The 13,199-nt window shown below is 40.8% G+C and overlaps 1 pseudogene; it reads left to right on the plus strand.

Moving 5' to 3' along the window:
- The first annotated feature begins 4,711 nt into the window (after window positions 1–4,711).
- Arf1-ps1 (ADP-ribosylation factor 1, pseudogene 1) lies at window positions 4,712–5,215 on the plus strand (annotated as a pseudogene).
- Window positions 5,216–13,199: the final 7,984 nt, after the last annotated feature.

Genomic DNA, 13,199 nt, shown 5'->3' on the forward strand with positions numbered 1-13,199 from the left:
CAGCCGGGCCTGTCAGAGAGAAGATCTATGAGAGGGGAGTTTGGGTCTGCCGGGAGGACAGGTTTCTTAGAAGGCTCTGATTTCACAAAGGTAGAGAGAGGAAGACGTGGCCGGCGGACCGGGCGGGGCAGAGGGGACAGACTGGGGGTTGAGGGGAGGCCAATTTGGGTCCACGAAGGGTTCCGCCCGGGGGGGGGGGTTAAGGCGAGACTCTCTCAAGTGATAATATAAGAAACCTGGTCAGGATGTCCGTGGACGACCCGATCTTTAACCTGTAAAATAATGATCTTATTAAATGTGCCATTCACTGGCCATCCCGCTCCGAAAGTGGGCCACTCGGATGTGTAGAGAGTCTGCCCTTTTCCTTTTTTTTTTTTAACCTCGACGGACTGGTTGTGTGCCCGGTCGTGGACGTCTTTCTAATGATCAAGAGTGAGACTTAGGGGCGTTGTTAGGGACTGTCCCATGTTAGTTCTAAGAAAGATTAGAACACAGAGAAAACAAACAACACCAACAGTCAAACAAACAACAGACAGGCGTGCTGCACGGCTTTGGTACCAAACTGAAAGCAAAAAGTCAGATGGAGGTGGCAAAGGTCCGGGGCCCTCTGAAAGCCAAAAATACAGACAGAGGTGCCGTTAGTCCGGATCTTTCTCCTCTCCCAGATTGGGCCCCGAAAAGTCGGGCCCCTAACACCCTTGGAACGTCTTCCAGGGCTGCGGGGCAAGAAGTCCCAGCTCGTCAGCTCCTTCTTCGTCCCGCCCAAATTCCAAACAACCTGGCTGAGCGCTCACAGAACAGACCTGGCTGAGCGCTCACAGAACCTGGCTGAGCGCTCACAGAACAGACCTGGCTGAGCGCTCACAGAACAGACCTGGCTGAGTGCTCACAGAACAGACAGAATAAGGCAGAACGAGACAAAATCAGACAGACAGACAGACGCCGGCCGGCTTACCTCCCAGTGGGTGGTCGGTGGTCCCTGGGTGGAGGATCTCCTTTCCCGGCCAACGCACCAAATGAAAAGCTCTCAGGGAGAACTTTCCCTCAGGATGGAGACCCTCCAACTCCAAAGACCAGACCGAGACACCACAGGATGCAATCAGCAAGAGGATTTGGTTTATTGTCGGGATACACAGGCACAGGCACCTGCGGGCGCTTCAGTCACTCGGGGGACTGGCGCACCCCACGGAACCAAGGATGGGCTTTTATAGGATTTTGGGGAGCAGAAGCAAGCATACAGAAGCAGATGCATGGTTACAGGGATATAATTGGTGGATTCTAATATGGCAAGGGTTTAGCCCGGGGGCAAGTTTCCTAGCTACCTTCTTGAAACATAACGGCTGACTCGGCCCCCCAAGGGTTCAGCCCGGGGGCAAGTTTCTTAGCTACCTTCTTGGAACATAACGACTGACTCGGCCCCCCACCAGGGTGTGGGACCTCTCTCGGGGCTTTTTTTTCATTGTCAGGTGCTCAACCGAAGTCGTCCTGTTGCCAGGCCTTCAACCAAACACATCCTGCTTGGCAGCCGCTGTGTACTCAGTGTTCTAACCTTTCCCTGAACCAGTCATCTTAAGTACAGCCTTGCAAAATGGCGTTACTGCTGCTAAGCTGGGGTCTTTCAGTACCTGCGTCTCCAATATACTGAGGATGTCAGCTGTAACTAGGCTTCACCAATAGCCTCTCATAGGCTCTTTTCACAGTGCTAAGCCTCAAATCCTTTGCATGACCCCTTCAGTCCTGGGCCATCAACAACACCTGAGGCTGCACCTTCACCAATGGCCTTCCATGGCCTCTCACTGTGTAAGGCTCTTACACCTTACTAAGTCCAGCAGCAGCATGAGGTACAACCTTGGCTATCTCTAGAACAAAGCTTCTTTGTGCTCTCAGAAAATACTTTCCAGAAGATTTCACCTCAGTGATGCTGGTTTCTTCTTAATCACCACAATTTCTTAGCTCCAGCTGACCAACATCAATTGTCCCAGTAGTCTCCTCCTCCTGACTATAAAGCCAGAGACACGTGGCCAAAGCTGCCCAGTTCTGCTGCTTGCAGGAACAGGAACATTGCCCCCTTGTTCTATTACATTATTATTAGCTTCCTCTTTTCCAACTCCTTCCCTGCATAAACTTGGCTGTCATGGATCTTGCTTAGAGACCTACATGCCGGTCTCCTGGGATTAAAAGTGTGTACCACCATGCCTTGATTTAAGCTTTTCTTTGCCTAGAACTTGTTGTGTCTCAGGCTGGCCTTGAATTCTGCTTGGCTTTATTTCCTGAGACTAAATTTCCTGGATTTAAATTTAGCTGGGTAGGATCTTGCACCAAGGTCACCACTCCCTTAATTCAAGTTAGTATTCTTGAACACAGGATTCAGCTCCATTTCACTTCCTTGGTGCCCCTTTAATACTTGAACTATATATTTTATATTTTTCCTTTCTGAGCTTGCTATGTTTATCCAAAACACTCTTCATGAGACTTAACCAGAAAACAAAGTCTATGATGGGTGTTTCTGAGACTTCCTTTATCAATGTGACTAATCTGTGTCTATTCACCTTAGCCTCAGGCAGGCCCTTCAAACAAGAGCAAAAAGCAGCCATGTTCTTCATCAAAATACTACAAAAAGTAGTCTCTAGGGCACATACTGAAGTTCTTCTCCACTGAAACCTCTTGAGCCAGGTCTGCACAATTCAAATCACTCTTGGTAACAAAGTCTTTCATATCCCTACTAGGAGAGCCCATTAAGCCCCTTTTAAAGCATTTTACTGCTTTTCAAATCCAAAGTCCCCAAATCCACATTTTTTTTCCAAACAAAAGCATGGTCAGGCCTAGCACAGCAATATCCCAGTCCCTGGTTCCAACTTCTGTCTTAGTTAGGATTTTACTGCTGTGAACGGACACCATGACCAAGACAATTCTTATAAGGACAACATTTAACATTGGGGCTGGCTTACAGGTTCAGAGGTTCAGTCCATTATCACCAAGGCGGGAGCATGGAAGCATCCAGGCAGGCATAGTGCAGGTGGAGCTCAGAGTTCAACATCTTCCTCTGAAGGCTGCTAGTGGAAGACTGACTTCCAGTCAATTAGAGTGAGGGTCTTAAGCCCACACTCACAGTGACACACCTACAACAAGGCCACACTTCCTAATAGTGCCACTCAGTGGACCAAGTGTATACAAACCATCACAATGCTTGAATGACATTCAACAGATATTGAGTATGGTTATTCCTTTTAGTAATCCAGTCATTTAAGCTCCTCCTATTTCTTCTTCCTTAGGGGTTATGAGCTGTAAATGAAGAGGCACAAACCCATAAAATGAACTTGCCTTAGAGCAATAACCGTATTTTATTTATTGTTGTATTCCCAATGACCACCATAATGTTTGACACATACGCAAACATTGGTTGGTAATATAAAGTAATCACTAGCATAAAACATAATTTTAGCTGCAAGTGCCATGCATTGAATTATATTACCCCCAAATTCACATGCTGAACTCTTCACCTCTGATATTTCACAATGTGATCCTATGTGATAAGACTGTTGATATAACTAAGATAAAGTCATACTGAAATGGAATGGGCCCTTACTCCACTACAACAGACATGACCACCATGGGAGAATGATGACTAATACTGAGGTACTTCCTCTGCAGTCCAAGGAACACGATAGATTTCCATGAATCCAGAATCTAGAAGAGAGATTTTATTCCGTGTCAGAAGAACAAAACTCAATAACTCAGTGGATAAGAATAAACACTTGCCAGAAGCTTGATGATTTGAGTTAAATTCTTCAAACCCATATTGTGGAAGGAGAGAAACAATTCCCACAAATTTGCCTCTGACCTCCGTCTTCTGCCATGGTACATGTGTTCTCACAATCACACACACATAAATGTAAAAAATAAAATAAATTAAAAAAACCTCAATAACACAGTGATCTCATACTTATAGCTTCAAGAACTATGAAATGATAAATTTCTGTTGTTTAAAGCCATTCAGTTTGTGGTATTTTATTCTTACAGCCTAGCAACCTGATAAGGAAAATTAGTAGCATTATCTAAATGCTATAATTCTTTGATGGATTGAATGTGCTCTGAAGAGAACCTTCAACAGATATTATTTTATATAAGCACAAGGTTAAATGGTAAAACAAAGGTAAATAAAAAGACAAAATTGTTTCGTGGGTGCAACTCTTCTCAGTGTTTAATTTAATTTTGTTTTGTTGATACAAGGTATTGCTATGTAATCTAGGCTGGCCTTGAATTGTAGTCCTCCTGCCTCTTCCTCTAAGATGGCTGGGTTATAAGCATCACATTCTCCAGTTAAGCATAGGAACAGGTCAAGTTCCTGGCCCCAAGACAAGAGGAAATCAGGAACATAACCAATTTCAGAGTCAAGGACTCTTCCATTTACCTAGGCATGGGGAAAACTCCTCCTGCCAAGAGTAGTATATTGCTAAATAGATACGGTAAACAGGCAGAGACAGTAACAGTTCCATTTGCTGATTTTTCTGTAACTACTTTTAACATGTTTACAAGACTAATAAGCCAAACTTCTATGTGTATGAATTAATTAGGTTTCTCATAGCTGTGAAAATATACCAGACAAGAGTGACTTAAAGGTCCGCCATCTTGTGGGAGCGAAACCTACACCTGGCTGGGAGCAGCCTGTGCGGAGGTCCCTGGCCGGTATCGCTTCCACCTGTCTACATGCATGGGGAATATCTTTGCAAATCTCTTCAAGAGACTTTTTGGAAGAAAAAAGAAGGAAAGAAATGCTCATAGTGGGCTGGATGCTGCAGGGAAGGCAACAATTCTATATACACTGGACGAAATTGTGACTACCATTCCCACCATTGGTTTTCAACATGGAGACAGTTGAATACAAGGATATCAGCTTCAAAGTTTGGGATGTGAGCAGCCAGGACAAGATCCAGCCCCTGTAGCACCACTACTTCTAGAACACCCAAACCTTTATCTTCACAGTGAAGAGCTCATAAAGATGCTAGCTGAAATGAGTGCTGGGATGCCATTCTCTTGGTGTTTCTAACAATCAGGACCTCCCCATGCCATGAACCCAGCCAAAATCACAGATGAGTTGGGGCTGCACTTTCTACGCCACAGGAACTGATACATTCAGGCCACCTTTGCCACCAGTGAGAATGGGCTCTATGAAGGACTAGATTGGCTGTCTAATTAGATCTGAAACCAGAAGTGAACCAGAACACTCCCACCCCCTCACTTCCTCTTTTCTGGACTCTGCTTTCCTCTCATGTGGCAAACGTGCGACTCTGTGGTCCCGAGTGTCAGAAACTGTCTCCATGGGTTGTCTCCAAGTCACAGAGTGCTTTTGCACTGCGCTATATATGTACAGACACAGCCTGCCGCCGGGTTTTTTTTATTTAATGTAAATAGTTTCTGTTCCCACTGAGGCAGTTTCTGGTTCTCCTACGAAATATTATTTTGCTTTTTTACTCCAAAAGGAGAATCAACTCACTGTCAATACAAAGAAGGGATTTGGGTGTAGGATCTGGCCTCCGGGAGCCATTTGGTGGTTGGTTTTAACATTGAGTAATAATCATGCTATAAGAAGAGATGCTTGAAATTTCCTCTGCTTGGGAAATAGTAGAACATTTGTGACAAGAAAGTAGAGAAGGAGAACAAGGAGGATGGAAAAGCTTAAGCAGAAATGGAGGTACAGTGATGGAAAAGAGAAAGAAATTGGGGAGGGACAACCAAAACTAAAGATGTGTGAAATCATGTGGATCAACTAGTATATAATAAAATTTAAAATGTAATTAAAACAAGAGTTTAAATGGATATAGCCTGCATGAGTGGATAATGCTGCCCCTAGAAGCCATGTTATTAAATTAAAATCCCAGTCCTTGATGGAATAGCTTCCATGAATTGTTAGTTAGGAAGGTTCTGAGGCCACCAAAATAACACAGGCTATTATCATTAATCTTTGTCGTCCACCATAACCAGATGGTAAGACCTTATGATGACACAACATATTTTGGAATTAGGGCATAGACAAATGCAGCTGGAACTGAGTTGGAAGCTTCTTCCCTATTGGCTAACTTTCATAGTGGGTGCTATGAAAATGCAGGCTATTAAAGTAGAAAAATCAGCAGTCTTCCTCAGCTGAGAACCCTGTGAGCTACAATACCAACCTGTCAGGCAAAATGTGTACACTGGTGCAGTAGTGATGACTATGGAGTTCATAGGCACCAGTGGGAACTTAATACTATTATTATGCAAACATACCTGTTGTCCTCAGTGAAGTTATATTCACACACACACACACACACACACACACACACACACACACACAAAGACTTTGTATGTCTAACATAAGTGGGTTTTTAATTGAACAAAGAAATCTCCTATGACTAGATCAGCCTAGTGCTCAAGAGTTCAGTATCACCAAAATGGCTTTGGAAAAATCAGCCAGAAAGGATGAAAAGAAATACTGGATTTCCTACCAGTTGTGAGATAAGGATTAACTTAATTTTGAAATATGTAAGGATAGAACTTGTGTATTTATGTTATGCCTTGGTCAGTAATAAAAACCTTGTGATCACTTATCTGAAATAACAAAGGAGTCATTATCTCATATCACAGGGCATATAGGGAAAGGACAGGCAATATGGAAGGATGATTGACATAGAGGACTTTGGTTTTCTCTTATGTTCACTTAACATTTTAAGCTGATATAAAAATGGCTTATAAAAGTGCCTAGCAACACATCCACAGAGCATCCCAAGGCCCTTTATTGGTATCTCCTTTGATAAGGAAGTCTTCCTAAAACACAACTCCAGCAGATTTTCTTATCTAATAATGGAACAGATCTTTACCACACCCTTACCCTTAAACCGATCACATGCCAGGAAAATATGTTCTCATTCTGAAACTCCTTGGCATAGACTTTGGAGAATTCAGATCTGTCATCATTACCCAAATCACAAGGGGAATGCATTCCTAAGAAACTCAGGATTACCGGGTGTGCAGTGTGGCAGCCATTGACATTGACTCTCAAAAAAACCACTATGTTTCAGGATTGTTGTATTAATAGGTGTGTCACATATAGATATTGCATGTATATACGTTTGGGGTTGTTTATGCAAAAGATTAACATTGGGTCATGAGTGAAACAGATTGACTTCCATCATGAAGTGTGGTTCTTTTCTAATTAACAGAATAAAGAAAAGGGCTGACCTTCCTCAGGGAAGAGGAAGCACCTCTTTCTAGACCTGGAGCTGAAAGCTGAATCTCAATCAATCTCTCTCTCTCTCTCTCTCTCTCTCTCTCTCTCTCTCTCTCTCTCTCTTTCTCTCTCTCTCTCCCTGTCCCTCTCTCCCCACTCCTTCTTTCCCCTCCCCTTCTCCTTCTGTTTAAAGTTTAACAATTCTTTGATAATTCAATACATGTATCTAATGAATTTTGTTCATCTCCAGTTAACCTCTCGCCCTTCTTGGATGTGTGATATTTTTGTACACTGTGTGAAGATGTGTCTCTGTCATTCCTTGCCTTTGTGAGGCACCTTCTGATTGATTAAAATAAAAGGCCTATATCCAAAAGTCAGAATAGCAAGGTGGGACTTCTGGAGAGAGAAGGGAACTCTGGGAAAGAAAGAGTGGCAGGAGATTCAGCCAGCTGAACATGGAAGAAGCAGGCTGAGAAGAAAGGAGAGGTAACTAACCAGCCATGTGGCAGATGTGGATCAGCATAAATGGGATACTTGAGTTACAAGCTACTTGGAAGCAATGCCTGGCTATAAAGCCAAAAGTTTATAAATAAATATAGTCTCTGTGTCATTAATCAGGAACTGGGGCAGGCATAGAAAAACACCTTCTCTTGCTGTGGCCCATCTTTTCCACAATTTTTCCTTCTTCTTGACTTTGGTCTTCTATTAAAATATTGGTTCTTATTGGTGCAATGACTACTGGCTCAAAAACTTAAAACATAAAGCCAGTTAATACAAGAACATGGGAGTAAAAGTAGTAGAAGCATTTCAAGGACAGCCATGCTATATGAGACCCTTTGTCAAAACACCAAAGATGTGAACTTATTCCATACTTACACTTGGACATTTCAGACTAGAACTTTATCCTGTGACTTCAGTTGGAGGTTTCAGTTATTACCATACGAATCTCTTTCTCATCCTCCCCAACATGTACAACCATACAAAACCAGTCCTGTTTCTTGGGAGAAACCTAACACATAGGCTAATAATTTCTCTCAAAGTAAATCAAATCTTTAGTTGTTATAGGTAAGTGATACATGTCTTCTATATTACTCTTTTTGCATTTAGAAATTAATAGAACTCATTATTTTTATTGTTGTTTTAGAATAGATTGGGCACGCACATGTAGAGAGGCTATGTTGGTAATACTTGGCATACTTGGTGGTAAAAGGGATGAAAAGGGATGGCTGCAATTTAGTTTTACTTCACTTTTTTAATTCATTCATAACCACCATGCTCTTTTCAATGGAAAACTGATAGAATGCCAAAGGTCATGGCAAAATTCTTTGAAAACTTTCCTTACCTATACTTTTTCATAAGTCTAAAATTTTAAAACCTCATTATAATATCAACTTGTTGCTTTATTTTTATTTTTTTTTCTTTGTGAGTTCTTCCTCTATTCCCTTGCCCACCGTAAGCCCCCAAAGAGAAAGTTTTATCACAAGTCAGAAGTAGAAGGGTGGGAGATATAGACTACATTTTTAAATATGCATTTAAAAATCACAGAGACAGGTTGGGGATTTAGCTCAGTGGTAGAGCGCTTGCCTAGGAAGCACAAGGCCATGGGTTCGGTCCCCAGCTCCGAAAAAAAGAACCAAAAAAGAAAATCACAGAGACATTTGGATTTATATTTAAACTCCCATTTTACAAATGTTTGGCAAGCAGAAGTGTATTAGTACATTAAACACCCACTTACAGCTAAAATTCCCTTCATCGCTGGAAGTCTCATGCAAACACAAAAGTAGCATAGAACACTAAGCTCCTTCTCTTTGACAGTGATTAGTCTGTGGTTCCTTGGAAAACAGAAGGGAAAAATGAAACAGGTTCTTCCATGCTGCTCAAATCAACCCCACCCTGGTGGGTCTGCTGAGTTGGAACCCAGCAGATGGTCGGATACAGTCTACATCTTAGCTGTTAAGACTCATGCATACACATGAGGGTGCACCCAAGATTTTCTATCTAATTTTAAGGACAAAAACAACCAAACAAACAACTAAAACCAAAACCAAAAAAAAAAAATCCACAAAACAACCAAAAAAACAAACAAAAACCAACCAAAAAAACCAAAACAAAAAACCTCCCCAAAACAAAAAAAAACCAAAAAACTCTTTACTTCCCATATAAAATTCCAAAATAGCATTAAAATAATCAAAATATCCAACATTTTTGCATAATTATGGGATATAATTCTTTGTCATCTTTGTAGAACTGAAGATACACTTCGTGGAATGATTTGCATAAAATTGCCAACATCTGTCCATATACTTGAAGTGCCAATTGTAAACAGCAACATATAAACATATAAATTGCCTTCAGAGAAACATCTAGATTAGATTATGAACTAGCTAGTCTAGCCACACTGACACATAAAATTAGCCATCACAACCTCTGTATTTGAGGGGTGGGTGATGGAATTTGTTCTCTTGACTGTATTAACTGGTTCACAAATTGGTGGTCTGGAAATGTATACCTAACTTCTATGACCCAGATTTATTAAGAAAACTGAAAAAAGAATGACAAAAATTTAGCCTTCTCTGGCAAGGAGTATGAGACTTGGAAGCATCAGGGGCGCTAAGGACAGCCAGTCATTCTGTGACAGAGACTGAAGCAAACCTACAGCAAGAGACAAGACTTAGGCAATTTTGGTTCCCAATTGGTGAGGTCTAGATGCATTCCTGCTTTGTAATTGATATCATTACTTCAATTTTAAGAGCTCATGTTCTCTTTTTAAACCAAGGATGTTTTCCTCATCACCTTTAAGCAGACTGAGCTGGATTCATATCATATGCAACTAGAAGTGACTATATTAAGACACCCTGAGAAGACCCTATCACTGAGCTACATACAGACATGTGTATCCCTCTCCCTATGGACATGTGGTTTGAACAAGAATAGTACACGAGTGGAAATATGCCATTTCAAAGTCAGAGAAACATTTGAAAGGTCCTCTGTAGGCATTGTGGTGTCTCTAATGGCAGAGTTTCTAATTGTGACAAATAAACCCAGCAAACTATACATGTATTATGTACAAGCATGAGGTTAAAACCACTGATATTTTTAAGTTTTCCCCTCACTGCAGTATATCCCAGCTTATTTTAATATAGTGGAAACTTAACTTTCAATTTTTTTCCTATGATTCATTCATCTTAGACAAAAATCAGTACTGGACCAACATGGTAATCATAGCAATACACAAAACATGCAGTTCTTGTCCTCCCAAGGAAGACACCTCCAACTATCTGAGATTAATGCAAATATTCAAGAAATTTAAGAAGAGGGATTGTAAGATCACATTTTTCCCCAGACTTGGATGGTTGCATGGCTAAGATTGGATCTTATTCAGCAGAAATAATAGGGAGGTGATTACACTTGAATTAAGAACATGACTACGGAAACAGTGAAATGAATGGCTTCAAGAGATAACAGTGGGGAAGATCTGGTAATTGAGTGGATATTAAAGAAATAGAAATTCAAAGGAAAGTTTCACATCTGAGTTTGGTGATTTAGTTTGAACATTGTGGGTTTGAGTTGATGGCCATTAAAATACCCAAGAGACATTAGATAGGTAGTGCATGTGAGCATGAAGCTTACCAATGCCCTATAGAAGCCTCACGACACAGTTTTAAAAAGTAATTGGAGGGAGAATAGAATTCATATGAAATGAGAAAAATGGGTGAAAAATACTGCAGGGTAAAGGATTATGAAGGGATGGGGCAGGGGACAGATAGGACAATGGGTACATTAATCAAAACAAAGGATATATGACATAGTCTTATAAAATCCCATTAGTTAAGTTAATTTCAAAAATAACAACTTAATAAATTTTAACAGAAGTGCCTAACATGGTTGGACAGTGTCACCCCCAGAATACATGGGTTATTAAGTGCAATAACTAGTAACCTCCCAATGAGTTACTAGTAATGAAGGTGCCAGAAGCCTCCAAAATACCTGCTGTTGTCATTGCCCCTGGTTAACCACCATGACTACATGATGATCTGTTGCTGATTTTGGATGCAGGACATAGATCACTGTCAAAGTGACCAGGAAACAACCTCCCTGGTATCTAGCTTTCCTGGTGTCAGAGGTGCTACTTAGGTTGATGGGAGAGAAAAAAATATTAATAGACTTATCCAAACTTGACTCTGCATGCTGTAATACTTATTTGCCAGGAAAGATGTGCTCACTGTTGCAATAATGGCATGACTGTTGTTTTCTGATTGGATGAGAGACCTGCTCCATGTTGTGAAGTCCAAATTGAACCTCTTCCAGGACCTCTTGAATGAGACTCACAGAGGCAGTGATCAATGCAAAAACAAGAGTTTAATCATTCCGATATGTCGGGGTCATCCCACTTCAAGGGGAGACAACCCTGAGCAGACTCTAAAAGAGAATTATATACCTTGCAAACAATTGGGGCAGAGTCAAACAACTGTGCAGAATTTGCACAGTGCTAACGAGGCAGGGTACTATGCTCATTTGGTGGAGCGAAACAACTTTCAGATCGGACTGAGTGTGTCGTTCATGACTTTCAGTTGGGAGTCAGGTAGCTTTGTGTGAGTTTGGCTTGCAGCTGTTCCAGGAACTAAACCAGCTTTTTCCTTCCTGGAAGAGAGGGGTCCTTGTGCTCTGAGGTTTGTGGTGGGAATTTTGCCACTGGTCCCAGATTGGCCCCAACTCTGGCTCTTTCAATGTGAGGAATTTCTTGCCTAGTATTATAATTCTAGTCAAATGCCCACGTCTAAGATCATAAGCCTTAAGATAGAACCTGCTATTTAGTTTACTAAATGACCATGCTGTCAAATTGCCACCTAACTATTTGTTTATACACTACACAAAGACCTGGGCTTCTCCCAACATTGGTCAGAAAAACTTCATTTTGCAGTGGACACTAGTCAATGGGGATATGTATATTCAATCAAAGTCTTGAGAATGAGTCTAAGTGCTTGACTCTAAATGGGACCTTTATATCACACACACAACAGCTTCTGGACATAGCATGATATCTGACTTATGAAGTCACAGAAGCTGAAGTTACATTCGTGAGACTGGCATGAGATCAAGCCAACCAAAATTCTTGTTTAGATGATATCCAAGCTTCTATTGACGTGGATCTATTGACGGCCAATATTTTCTGAGACAGAATCTTTCTTTTTTGAAAATATGACCAACTGATAGAATTCCTATGTTCTAGTAGACAACCCCACACCTGTACATAAAAACAGCACTTAATTAAGCTTAGTAATTTATTAGAGAGAGAGAGAGAGAGAGAGAGAGAGAGAGAGAGAGAGAGAGAGGGATGAAATTGGGGGAGTATGAAAGAAGTTGGAGGTGGAGAACGTGATACATGTTTTATTGCAGATTAAACATAAAATTCCCAAAAATAAGGACAAAAAAATTCACACATTTCCAATCTTCCACCATTGACTAAGGATCAGGCTTTCCAGGAACCTTCCAGGCTATCAATGCCTAGAAAATCCAACTAATGCCTCTGAGACTATCAATTGCATTGTTCCTTCTAATACTTTCACGTTCAGTTAGATATGACGGTTACATGAGATTTTATCATTTGAGTATTTCTATCTTATTACTGAATGCTTACAGAATCTCTAAAATTCAGCAAAACTTACATTTTTTAAACTTAGACTACGATTGTATGTTTTGGCTTTATCTGTTTTACTTATCTATGTACTCTTCATAGTACTCATGGTATACTTCATAAGTACTCAGAAATAACATTAATAATAAATAAAAAGCATATTGTATTTAGTTGAATGGGAAAGAAAAACCCCAATTTTACTTTAGAAACTTCAAGGGGCATATCTGTGTGCAGATTTTCTGCACATTGAGATAAAGATTTTCCTATTGCTGTGATAAAATGCCATGATCAAAAATCTTAGTTATTGTTCTATTGCTGTGAAGAGACATCATGACCAAGGCAACTCTTATAAAAGAAAGC

The sequence above is a fragment of the Rattus norvegicus genome, chromosome 17 (assembly GCF_021556685.1).
Source record: "Rattus norvegicus strain SHRSP/BbbUtx chromosome 17, alternate assembly SHRSP_T2T, whole genome shotgun sequence".
Classification (NCBI taxonomy): Eukaryota; Metazoa; Chordata; class Mammalia; order Rodentia; family Muridae; genus Rattus; species Rattus norvegicus.